We start from the raw sequence: 13570 nt of genomic DNA, 5'->3' as shown, positions 1-13570 counted from the left end.
TAAAAAAAAAGAAAAGAAAAAAAAACCCATAAAATTTAAAAATTCAATTCTTCAATCTTTATTTCACCCTATTACTCTAACTCTCTCTATTCCAATTATATTATTTAGAAACCCCCCCCCCCCCTTCTAGACTTGCAGTCTATTAATTACCTAAAAAAGCTTGCTCTATTATTTTTCTATTATGTCTGTTTTATTTTATTTATTACAGCATTTAATAAAAAAAAAAAAAAAAAAAAAAAAAAAACACGAACAACCAAAAACCCTTGTTATGTGTATTGCGTTTAGCTAACTCAGACTTGTAATAGCACTTGTATATCATTGCTCTCTTGTTGATTTTGATTGCTTCCATTGTCCTCATTTGCAAGTCGCTTTGGATAAAAGCATCTGCTAAATGACAAAATCTAATGTAAATGTAAATGTTTAATGGTGAATCTTACTCTGCTTGCCTCTACAGAATCCCCCACTGGTACTCAAGATTTTTAAGATGGACTATATATCCACTGAAGCAGTGTTAATTTCGTTGACTAAATATTTTCGTCATTATTTTCGTCACGAATATATTTTTGCGGACGAAAACGAAACGAAAACTAAAATAGAAGGCACTGATGGAGACTAAAACTATGACTAAATTGATTGACATTATCGTCAACGAATAAAAGACGAGACGAAAATAGACTGTGACGAAAATCAAATCACCAGACGGGAGAGATGCGAGGAATGAGCAAACGAACCAGCAAAACAGAACAGACTGCATGAGAGAAGAGAACCAATCCGAGCCTGACTTATTGAGACGTGAAGCGAAGGTTTTCAGTTTTTAAATGAGCTCCCGGGAAGACGGCATTCGAAGAGGTGATGTCTAAAAGAGCAACAAAATGTCCACAGCTCACTTCACGTTTGACGACGAACAAAACAAAACAAAGTGTAAAGCATGTGGAGCGCTCATTCTTGGCAACGCAACCAATTTGAAAAGACATTTACAGACGAGCCACCTGGACATTTTCTCAAATGTAATTTCACAACGATGTTCTTTTGTTTATTGAGCTAAGCAAAATTGGAAGACTGCAGTGCATAGATGTTGTAGCATTAAATATTACGAACTGAAAAGTACTGTAAAATAGCCCCTTCTTCAAGTTAGATGAGAGCACAATACTAATACGTAATATCATGATAAATACATTTGATTAATACTAATGTTTAGTATATTTTATAATGTTCTACTTGTTGACAATATCACAAATATTTCTATATTAGTCATGTGAAACATGAATGTTCACATCCTATCATTATACATACAAATCTAGCAATATTGTAGTATTTAAAACATACAATATTGCTAGACAAATGAATACCTTATAAAATCTTGTTACTTTTTTTATCCACCTAGCTGCCAACTTATTAAATATTTACTTTAAATGTATGCACTTATTGTTCAGCTCAGCTGTAAGCTTTAAGGTCCTGGACCTAACTTTATTTTTCTTTTATTGATGGTCAATTGGCAGCTAGTTATTGTTTACATTATCATGACAGTGTTTGTTGCTGCATAAAAGCTTTTGAATCGAAATAAAGACACAGTTGTGTTGAAATAAAGTTGAATTTGTATTTTATATATTTTGGTTAAGTTTGTTTCCTATACCAGCTGTAAAAAATTGTCTAGTAAATCTGTTATTGATTTTAGTCGACTAAAATACCAAGCAATTTTAGTCGACTAAAATACCAAGCAATTTTAGTCGACTAAAATAAGACTAAAATTAAAACAAATCAGATGACTAAAACTTGACTAAAACGAAAAAGAATTATAGTCAAAAGACTAAGACTAAAACTAAATTAAAATTTCGTGTCAAAATTAACACTGCACTGAAGGATTTTCACCTTGGGAGATTGCATATCATCATTGTCATGTTGAAAAAAATTGCAACGCAGGGAATGAGGAGAGGGTAGCATCTTCTGGTTCAAGTGTTGTTTTTGTTTATACATCACACAGTGGTGTGTGAATTCAAACAGTATCAATAAGGCACAACTCCCTCACACGTTCAGCTCTCATACACCCCATATAAGAGCTTTACTACCACTAAACTTCAATGTGGAAACCAGGCACTTCTCACTGTACCTCTCCTCTAGAATATTTTGGATGCTGTTTGATCTGAAATGATTGGCTTGTTCTCATGAGACCAGAGTATTGATTACCAGATTTCTATATATGGGTCTCAGAAAAGGTTAAATGAGTTTATTGTGCTTTGGCTACAGTAGGTAGTTCCATTATTACATTATAACTTCTGCAGGCTGCATCTTACTCTGTGAGAATAAACATCACTGTGAAAAAAACACTGTTTTCATAGCTTTTGCCAGCTCTGAGACACTTGATTGGTATTTCTCCTGCTCCTTTTCCAGCCAAAAATCACATGCCATGCACCTATGCTATATAAACTGTTTTCCCAGTGGGATTCACTGTTATTGGTATGTTATTGGACCTCCCAGCCATGATTAAAGCATATTCAAAGGCACTGTTTGCAGTCAGTCTGTTACAGCTGTAGGGTCGCATAGGGGAATTTCTACCATAGGTTGTACTAACTTATGTTGTGCACTGTAACTTTGGATTTCTATTCTTTTGATTTTCTCTTGCTCATTGACTAACTGAAATAGTAATTTATTTATTTTTTTTGGCCTCAGGTTATATGTTGTTCCTAAGGGCTTTCTAACGTTTCCACTACATTTCTGACCATTGGCAGTTTTTATTATTATTATTATTATTATTATTATTATTGTTTTTAGTTTTTTCATAGTGGTACCAATTTTGTCCCTTCCGTATGTGTATCCTGATTGATCTTTGCATGTTCCATTAACTTTTGTGGCTTGAATAGCTCTCTAATACAGTGGTTCCCAACCACGTTCTTGGAGTACCCTCAACATTGCACATTTAGAAAGTCACCTTATACTCCTAACAAACCTTATTCCACTCATGATATTATTTGTAGAGCCCCCAAAAACTGAAAATGGTGTGTCAGACAAAGGAAACACACAAAATGTGAAGTGTTAGGGGTACACCGGGGTACACCTCTAATAAACTCTCACATGAACTTAAATTTTTGTCCACCCTTCACTCACCATTTCTTCAATTTCTCAGTGTTTTTCTTCATCCTGCAGTGAGTAAAAACAAAGTCAGTGTTTATTAAAAGAGTTTTCATAGTGTAGAAAATACAAAGGTGCTTTGGATTATAAAGTATAGGGGACCATAGGATCCAACATACTATATATATATATATATAATACTCAAGTTACATTGGGCTTTATCATGATAAAAATTATTATTGATTGCTTATTAATGCAATATTTTTTTCTGTAATGGTGCTTTTAGTAATTAATTTAAAGATTTTTTACTAAACTGCTGAATTAGATATTTTCATTATTAATATCTTTTCAAATCATGGTTGTGCTTTAAGGTTTTCTCCCCCTCGAAAATAAAGTTTGATAATTTCTGTCACAGTTATGAACTTAGTTTGCTCTTTTTTGTTGTATCTCGCTGCTCTAATTTGCACTTGTTGTGTTTTGTTTTATTATGCACCTGTCTTTCCCTCATTGGTTCCCTTCTTTAGTCTCCATCCTGAGTTAAGTTAGTTGGTTATTAAACTTATGTTGCCCTGTTTGCTATTGATTGCTTCATTTTCTGGATCTCCAAAGGATGTTATTATTTTTATCATCACTCTTTTTTAGTCATGTTTTGCACATCATGCATTTAATTTATATTAAAGATTTTAGTGAATTAAGAGAGGGACAAAATGGAGGAGGGACCTAGAGCTAAGACTAAAATTTGGGTCTGAGGTTCTAATGTGCCAGCATATACTGCCACTTCACATAACATGAAAGAAACATTAGCAGTAATTAGGGGTGTAAAGATACCCTAATGTCACAATTCAATACATATCATGATACTGAACTCACAACTCAATATTATTGCGATACGCCAAGACTTTTGTAAAAAGGTTAACCGAAAATGTTAATTCAATTTGGTATTGCATTGGGGGTGTAAATTAATAGGTTTGGACTTGGTGCTGGTAACTTAATGCACAGAACAATGGTGAAACCAGAATAAAAATATTCCTGATTCTGATGCTTAAAATACAGAATTATTTTAGATGAATAAGCTTCCACTCTGTCACTGACTTGCATGTGACATGTGTATGTCATGCGAAATATTTAAAAATGTAGGCCACTTTTTACTGGTTACATAAGACATTTGGCATTGCCAGGACCCACACAAATCCCCCATTGCATTAGTATACATCATATTATTAAACAATATAAATATAGTAAGTTCATGTAGTTTTTTTGCACACAGTAATTTTCATTTTTGGTGTTTTTACAAAAGATTGTCATTATACATCACACACACACACACACACACACACGCACGCACGCACACACACACACACACACACACACACACACACACACACACACACACACACACACACACATACATACATATATATATATATATATATATATATATACATACATACATACATACATACATACATACATATATATATATATATATATATATATATATATATATATATATATATATATATACATTTTGTATTGAGTTATATTGTGACATAATATATTGTTACACCCCTAGCAGTAATAAGTCGGGCACAATACTAAAATAAATTCAGAGAATTGCTGTATATGTTTGTACTCATAATAGGCCTATTTCCCATGCTAAACCAATATAGCAAAACAATTTAAAATTAGAATTAAAAACATTCCCTAGCATTTTCTCTGAAACCTAAGTACAATAATATAAAAAAATGCTAATAATTTAAACTAAAGCTTCTGCAAGAGGTCAAAATACTCACATATCAAAAATTGCCTTCAGTGTTTCCTTTAGGTCTTCTTCTCTGAAATGATATCATAAGATATTAATATAATTATGTTTCAAAGAATGAACCATTAAAAGATGTGTACTGCACTTGCTGCCTTGCCTTGTATAGCCCTGCCATGTCTTTCTGTGCCAGACACTGTGTGTTTTCCCCTTATGGCTAGTTTTGATTTGTTTATGTTTAGAATTTGAATAAAGGCCCATTATTACTGCATTTGAGTCCTTGCCTCATCCCTCAACACCAAACCTGCAAAGACAGCAATTCTTCACAGACTGAATGGAAGCTGTAGAGTAGTATGCAGGGACATAGACTTGCAGAGCCAGGTGTCCAGTCCTGTTCTTGTAGGGTCACTATATTGCAGAGTTTAATTCAAAACCTAATAAAACCAACTTACTGAGGTCTTCATTATCACTAGAAACTTACAGGCAAGTACTGTAGGTTGGGGCAGACAAGCATAAACTCTGGAGTACACTGGCTCTCTAGGACCAGGACTAGATAGCCATGGTCTCCAGGAACAGGCCTGGGAAATGCTTTGTACCATTTTGTATGTCTTCCATATCTAATGCACCTGAACTTTAGTAGAGACTGAAAGACCTGAATTGTATGTGTTCGATAAGGGAGACATACAAAATGTAAAGTGATGGAAGGCCTCCAGGACAGGTTTGAAAACCCCTGTTTTAAGCAAGTTACAAGATTAAAACACTTAAACACTATTAAATTACTAGATTGCCCTTATTATAATTAACAAAGGACTGAATGTAGTGGAGTTTTTAATCTGATGTTAAATATAAACTTTCCTGAGTTTGGTCATAATTTCCAAAGGACAAAGATGAATTGTATTTGTGTGTCTGACTATTTTTACACACCTGTTAATTCTGTTTCTGGTCAGTACTGTCTTAAGATCAGTAAGAGACAGGAAATCACAGTTGAAATAATGCAGCTGAAGGATGCAGGCCAGGAGGAAGAAGGCTGGCTGTAAGATTTGTGCAAATAGTTCAATGGTGTCAAACTGTTCCAGGCCAATGTCTCGCAACCTGACAAAGAGTAAACACATGGACTTCATATGAATAGTCTGTCTCAGAAATATACTTACATGCTATATGAGTGAAAGCAGAATCATTTTTGAATAGGGTCAGGAATTAAAAGGTCAAGTACAAATCAATTTAGTTAGATAAACATTACACCCACATGCCACTGTTTCTGAATTATGACACTTTTTGTTTATGTGTCAACATAGCAGTACTTACTTCTCCTCTGGAATGCCTAATATCTGTTGGAACAGGTTACAGACACTTTTAAACTGGTACACGTAGATCAGGATCAACACCAGCATTGAGTATCCAACCACTACCACCCAGAAATGCTTCAATAGACTTCTCCATACTTCATAATGTACCTGGACACAGCAGTTATTTCAATATTGAAGTCAAATTGAATCCACAAACCATTTTACTTAGATAATGTGACACAGTTCCAAGTGAAATTACTTTCATATATGATATATATATATATATATATATATATATATATATATATATATATATATATATATATATATATATATATATATATATATATATACATCTTTGAGTGTATTAGCTGTTAATTTTACATTATTTACAAAAGGGTTTGTGATATTATGGCATGAGTTTTCTGCCAATAAGATATCCTATTGTTTTTTAAGTTATTATAAAGAAATTATTTTGAGCTTTGTGTTAGCAGAGACATCAGCGATCAGAATATGAATCTCAACAATGGTAATAATCAACAAAAAGCTTTTTCCGTGATTTTAGAAGCTTATTTTGTAATGTACAGCATTAACACGTTCATCAGAATATTTTTTAGATTTTTTATTTTTATTTTTACTATTCTTGATGTGTCTGAATTACCCTGTCAAAACATCTTCTGCATCATGACTATAAAATGTTATAAAATCACAGCACTGAAGGAGTTAAAATTAATAACTAATACTAAATCACTTAATCAGAGAAAAGTCCTTGGTTGGTATCGGTCCACGTTAGTGATAAGCACCTTTGAAGCACTGCTTTGTGAATCTTCTAAATCTTTGTGAATCATTTGATTCTAAATGGTTCAGAGCACATATCAGTCTGCGAAAGTCATGTAATTTCAGTAAATAATGCTTTATGTGTTAACTTTTTTTTTTTTTTCAATGGTTTTGCCGACTGGTGAGCAATAATCTCTTTGAATCTGTGAATCATGCCAATTGCTTTGCAAAATGATTCACTGTTTCGAAGCGATCAAAACACCTCACGTTGGAGACACCTGCTGGTCAAAGCTGTGTAAATACATCAAAAACAAATAACAAAAACATTGCAAATGTTTTATTGAAAGTATAATAGATTAAATAATAAAATACCATTAAATATGAGGTGTCTGTAAATTGCTTATTTTTCAAAATAATTATTAATTTGCTGGGCTTGTTTTGTTTGTTTTATGGAGAGTTTGTCTAAACGGCAATAAGAGACTACTTACTACTACTCATCCTTTTAAATGAACAAATGTCTCACTAAAATGTCTACAAATCAATCAAACTGATAAGAGATCAAATGAAAAGCATAGACACTGGTTCAATAGTTTGCCACTGATTGGCAATCTCAATGAACTTGGGTTCACAGAAATCTTTGCAGTGCTTTAAAAGAGCCCATCATTATGTTTCAAATTATATTAAAGTAGTTTACATTAGCTTTTCTTAAAATATATTTAAAAAAAATTATAAAATAAAATGTTAACACACTTTGCTATGAAATTCTATTTAGATTGTTTTAATCTTTTTTTTTTGATAAACCTAGGGTAAGAGTTTTTCATTTAGAAACTTGGTTGTTTAACATAACATAATGTTTATTGTTTTTCTTAAGGAAAGATATGAGCATTTTTATGTCAGAGACCCTGCAGGTTGGTTGAGAATATGGATCAGGAATACATGGTGTCAGCTTACCTCATACAGAACCACACAGAAGAGGAATAAGCAGATATAGAGGATTTTGAAGACTGCTACTTTGTCAGAGAAACTGACAAAGAAGAACATAAAGCAGCAACAGAAGATCCAGTACTTCACCAAAATGCCTTTGATTAATCCTCCCAACAAAATCATCATTTGAGAGGTATGACTGATGTCACCTATAACAGAAACATACACATTTCTACATTGCATTACTCGTTTTGAAATTGAGATAATGTGCTATATTTAAAAAAAAAACATAAAGAACATAGATAATACTGTGTCCTCAAATGTTGCTAAACCCTCTGGAAAGCAACATAAGATAGCCAAATTATCTACTAGCTTAGACCATCATAAACCAACAATGAGCTGTTAAACAATGAACAACAAGCTATGTGCTCAACAAACAGACGCATTGACCTCTGGTGGTCAAGGCACACCAGCTGAATGCTGTTACATGACCAGCAAACTACCTTGAGATGAGCTTTTTTTTTTTTCTTTTTTTTTTTTAGTATTAAAAATACTTGATTGAGATGTCTGAGATGATATGTATATATAACTTTGAAGCGCAAAATATCAAGCAAATATACATGATACATAGAGCTGTGTATTCTGCTTTTTTTCTGAGTTATGTTTCTGAAATAATTTTAAAAACCAAATAAACTATTTTTGGTGAAACAGAGGCAGGGCTGGGTAATACATTCAATATTGAAGTATTAATTTTGTTGAATGAATGAGTTCACTGAATAATGTTAATGCTTTGAAGCAATCTGTACTGTATAAAGTGCTATGTAAATAAAGTTCACTTGACTGTTTCCAGTTTCCCATTCCAATCACTTGTTATTTGATGATTGTATAACTTAATTACACCAAACTGACCACATACAGTTGTCAGACGATTCTCTAACCCTTGTGGATTGTTCAAATTCACTACCATTTCGAGTTGTTCGGGATGAAAACATCCACTCAATTAAACTGCTGTAAAAATGTATTAGATTCATTATTTTTTTTTTTTAAATTTTTTTTGCATAAATCTGTTAATCAACCTCAGTCCTGATCAAAACTACCAAATGTTTTAAAAAATCCAAGATTTTAACTCTTTAATTGCCAAGTTCATAAATGATGTCACTGATTTGGGGGAAAAAACACACAAAATTACTTATTTTCAATATAAAAGTAATTGTGGCTGGATTTAAAAAAAAAAAAAACTTTTTATAACAGTCTTGGGCATGTCAAAGATTAGTAGCAACATTGGCTTTGATGAATTTTTTGTTTTTGTGCAGCATTAGATTCAATTTTTTTCTCCCTAATTTGGTGTTGGTGGCTGTTTTTGCCCCATTGACTTCCATTATAATTACATTTTTTGTTGATTGCAAAGCCATGACACCATGCAAAGCCATGACACCATGTAATCATGCATTCTTGATTGTTTGTGGTTTTCCCTTTTGGGAAGAGGTAAAATTAGTTAATTTTACAGTTGATCACTAGGTGGGACCATTAACCCTTTAGATAGGCCTGTGCAAAAAAAAAAGGCTTTGTTTCTTGCTTGTATATGGAGTTATATGGAGTATAACAGCAAATTATAGTGTTTGTGTGTGTGTGAGATTCTTGATTGTTGGTGGTTTTCCCTGTTGGGAAGAGGTAACATTTGTTATTTTTACAGTTGATCACTAGGTGGGACCATTAACCATTTAGATAGGCCTGTGCAAAAAAAGCTTAGTTTCTGACTTGTATATGAAGCTATATGGAGTATAACAGCATATTATATTGAGTGTGTATGTGTGTGTGTGAGAGAAAGAGAGAGAGAGTGTGTGTGAGAGAGACCTTTGTGCACTTACCTTAATGTATTTCAGAAAATCACAATGTACACCTCAGCTCTTAGAACTACATGGAGTAAACAAAAGTGTATTTTTCCAGGCCTCAACTCGCTTCACTTGAGAATATGACCTCAGCAGCCGTTTATGAGCACTGTTTATTCATATTGATTATTTAAGTTAAACGCTTTCAAAATTACACTACAGTCTACAGTCTCCGTGCTCACAGCGTCCCAAACACAAATAATTTTTATATATTTTTTAATATTAATATTTTCATTGTCTGGCTATCTGGTACTTCGGTATGGAGTTAAAGGTTAATATTATAACTTTTTCGCTCGTATTCTATAACATTGTTAGTTTATATTAGCACCTTTTGTTGTTTTCTCGTGGTAACTGATAGAGCGTTTGCTGCTACGTGACGTCAGACTTAACAAGCGAATAGACTAAACAAAAGCAAAGTACGTGGATTTAAACACTTGCATGCCATCGTGCTGGATATTTAATGGTGAGAAGAGCAGCAAGCAACACAAGAAAGGGCTTGACTTGTACCAAAGTTTTAGAAATGATTATGTAGCGTGACCCCTCCAGCGAGCTGCAGCTTATTTGAAGTTGGTATTGCATTTTGGTTCATAATACATTATGTTCATAAATTTGATGCAAAGTAGATTTTTTTACAGGATTTTAAGGTTTTAAACTGGCTTTACCATACAGAAAAGAGGAACATTTCACATATAGGCCATCTGTACTTTTCACCATCAAAAGGCTGCAGCAGCAGGTGCATAAACACACTTCTTTTTTTATTGTTTACTCCATGCAGTTCTGAGAGCATGAGGTGCATATTTAGATTTTTTCAGATACTGTACATCAAGGTAAGTGCACAAAGGTCTCTCTCACACCCTCTCTTTCTCTCTCTCTCTATCACACACACACTATAATTTGTTATTATACTCCATATAACTCCATACAAGCCAGAAACTAAGCCTTTTTCTGCACAGGCCTATCTTAAGGGTCAATGGTCCCACCTAGTGATCAACTGTAAAAAACAAAAACAAATGTTACCTCTTCCCGACAGGGAAAACCACCAACAATCAAGAATCTCACACACATACAAACACTATAATTTGCTGTTATACTCCATATAACTCCATATACAAGCCAGAAACCAAGCCTTTTTTTTGCACAGGCCTATTTAAAGGGTTAATGGTCTCACCTAGTGATCAACTGTAAAAATAAAAATGTTTACCTCTTCCCAAAATGGAAAACCACAAACAATCAAGAATGCATGATTATATGGTGTCATGGCTTTGCAATCAAAACATGTCGCTATAATGGAAGTCAATGGGGCAAAAACAGCCACCAACAACAAATTAGGGAGAAAAAATTTAAATCTAATGCTGCACAAAAACTAGCAATGCATCAAAGCTAATCTTGTTACTAATCTTTGACATGCCCAAGACTGTGATAAAAGGTAAAAAAATATCCAGTCCACAATCACTGTTTATATTGAAAATATGTAATTTTGTGGGGGGTTTTTTCTACCCCCAAATCAGTGACATCATTTATGAACTTGGTAATTGAAAAGTTAAAATCTTGGATTTTTTTAAAAAAAATTGGTAGTTTTGGTTGATTAATAGATTTATGCAAAAAAAAAAAAAAATTGAAAAAAAATATTTATCTGATACATTTTTACAGCAGTTTAATTTAGTGAATGTTTTCAGCCACAAACATCCCGAAAGGGTAGTGAATTTGCCCACAGTGTACCGTTGAGTTTTTGAAAAATTCCAAAGCATTTTCCCAAAATATTGGTCAAAATATGATTAGTCACCAAAAATCATTCCATTAGCTCAAACACAGAGAAAGTTGTGGCCAAAATAAGACTCAACTTTACCCCCTAGTGGACGAAAACGTCCCCAACAACCCACAAGGGCTAATATCGTTATATTAGAGAACGTATTTAGTTACTTAACATAACCTTGGTTCCCTGAGATACAGGAACGAGTACTGTGTCTTGCTAGAAACAAGCCTTTTTTTCTCCTGTATGGAGCCAAAAGAGTCTCAATAAAGATAAATGCACACACTACATGCACATATGCAGACACAGGATTCATACATGCACACACATGATTCATAAATACACACACATGATACACAAATGCACAAAAAATTCACAAATGCACACACAAAATTTTAAAAGCACAGAAGATTCACAAATGCATACAAAATTCAGAAATGCACACAAAATTCAGAAATACACACACAATTCAGAAATGCAAACAACATTTACAAATGCACTCAAGATTCACAAATGCACAGAACAAGATTCAGATGTATTTCTGATAAACACACATATATCTTGATTTACAAACTGCTTGCGGTCTGTGAACTTCACTGCATTTGTGTATGAATTTTGAGACTCCTCTGACTTGGCTCGACACACAAATGCATGGAATGATCAGCAACCAATCAGATGTCTCCCTTCTTTTAGCCAATCACAGAACGCACTCCACGTGGTTGTTTATTTATAAGCCAATCACATGAACGCGTTCACACAGCACAATATGCCTGTCGTGTGGCATATTATAGCCTACTTATTTATGAAATTGTATGGAAATACAGATGTTTAGATTACAATTCAGGTTTATTTTTTTTTATTTTTTTTACAAAATATAAATTTAAAAATGTCTCAATACATATAGCCCAGACTGTGACTGCAGAAAAAAAGTTAACCATGGATTCATAAATTTGCAATAGGCAATTATTTCATTTTATTGAAATATTTTAATGAAAGTAAAAAAAAAAAAAAAAAAAATGTTACACCTTTTTTAATATTTTAAATATATCTAAATATTCTTTTGGATGCAATATAGAAGTCACTTTAATTATAATATTCGGTCCCTACATGAAGAGAGAATGAGTGGTCCGCTGAGAGAGGAAAGTGACTCTCCGGCTGCGCAAAGTGAGTCGCCGGCTGCGTGAGGAAAGGGAATCATTCGCTTAACTTCGCTGGGAGAGGAAAGTGAATTGTTCGCTGAGGAAAGTGAGTCGCTCGCTGCGTGACTCGTGAAGAAAGTGAGTCGTTCGCTGCGTGAGGAAAGTGAGTCGTTCACTGCGAGAGGAAAGTGACTCTCCGGCTGCGGAAAGTGAGTCGTTCGCTAAGGAAAGTGAGTCGTTCGCTGCGTGAGGAAAGTGAATCGTTCGCTGAGGAATGTGAGTCGTTCGCTGATTGAGGAAAGTGAGTTGTTCGCTGATTGGCTTATAAGTAAACAATCCCCCACGTGGGGTGCATTCTTGTGATTGGCTCAAACAAGGGAGATATCTGATTGGTTGCAGATCATTCCCTGTTTAAAAAAAGGCATTTGTGTGTCGAGCCAAGTCAGAGGAGACTCAAAATTCACACACAAATGCAGTGAAGTTCACAGACCGCAAGCAGTTTGTAAATCAAGATATGTGTGTGTGCATCAGAAATACATTTCTGAATCTGTCCTGTGCATTTGTGAATCTTGAGTGCATTTGTAAAAGTTGTTTGCATTTCTGAATTGTGTGTGCATTTCTGAATTTTGTGTGCATTTCTGAATTTTGTAAGCATTTGTGAAACTTCTGTGCTTTTTAAATTTTGTGTGTGCATTTGTGTATCCTGTGTGTGTATTTATGAATTATGTGTGTGCATGTATGAATCCTATGTGTGCATATGTGAATGTAGTGTGTGCATTTATCTTTATTGATACTCTTTTGGCTCCATACTCCTGAACTGAAGACATTTTCATTCACACAGTAAAACTGCACGGCCAGTGGAACGTGTAGTGTATTACAAAACGAACCAATGGCTGGGCAGCGAAGCTGCACGAGCCTATGGCAACAAAACTCACCAAGCCTGCCAAAGCCCAGCAGAATGAGCGGAGGTGCTTTGGCTA

General features: G+C 34.0%; 1 pseudogene; it reads right to left on the bottom strand.

The window, feature by feature from the left end:
* The window catches only part of LOC113053819 (piezo-type mechanosensitive ion channel component 2-like), a 150318-nt pseudogene that overhangs the window by 41379 nt on the left and 95369 nt on the right, over nt 1–13570 (bottom strand).

Source organism: Carassius auratus, chromosome 34 (assembly GCF_003368295.1).
Source record: "Carassius auratus strain Wakin chromosome 34, ASM336829v1, whole genome shotgun sequence".
NCBI classification, from domain to species: domain Eukaryota; kingdom Metazoa; phylum Chordata; class Actinopteri; order Cypriniformes; family Cyprinidae; genus Carassius; species Carassius auratus.
Note: the sequence above shows the minus strand (reverse complement) of the source record. Positions and strands in the feature narration are given on the sequence as shown.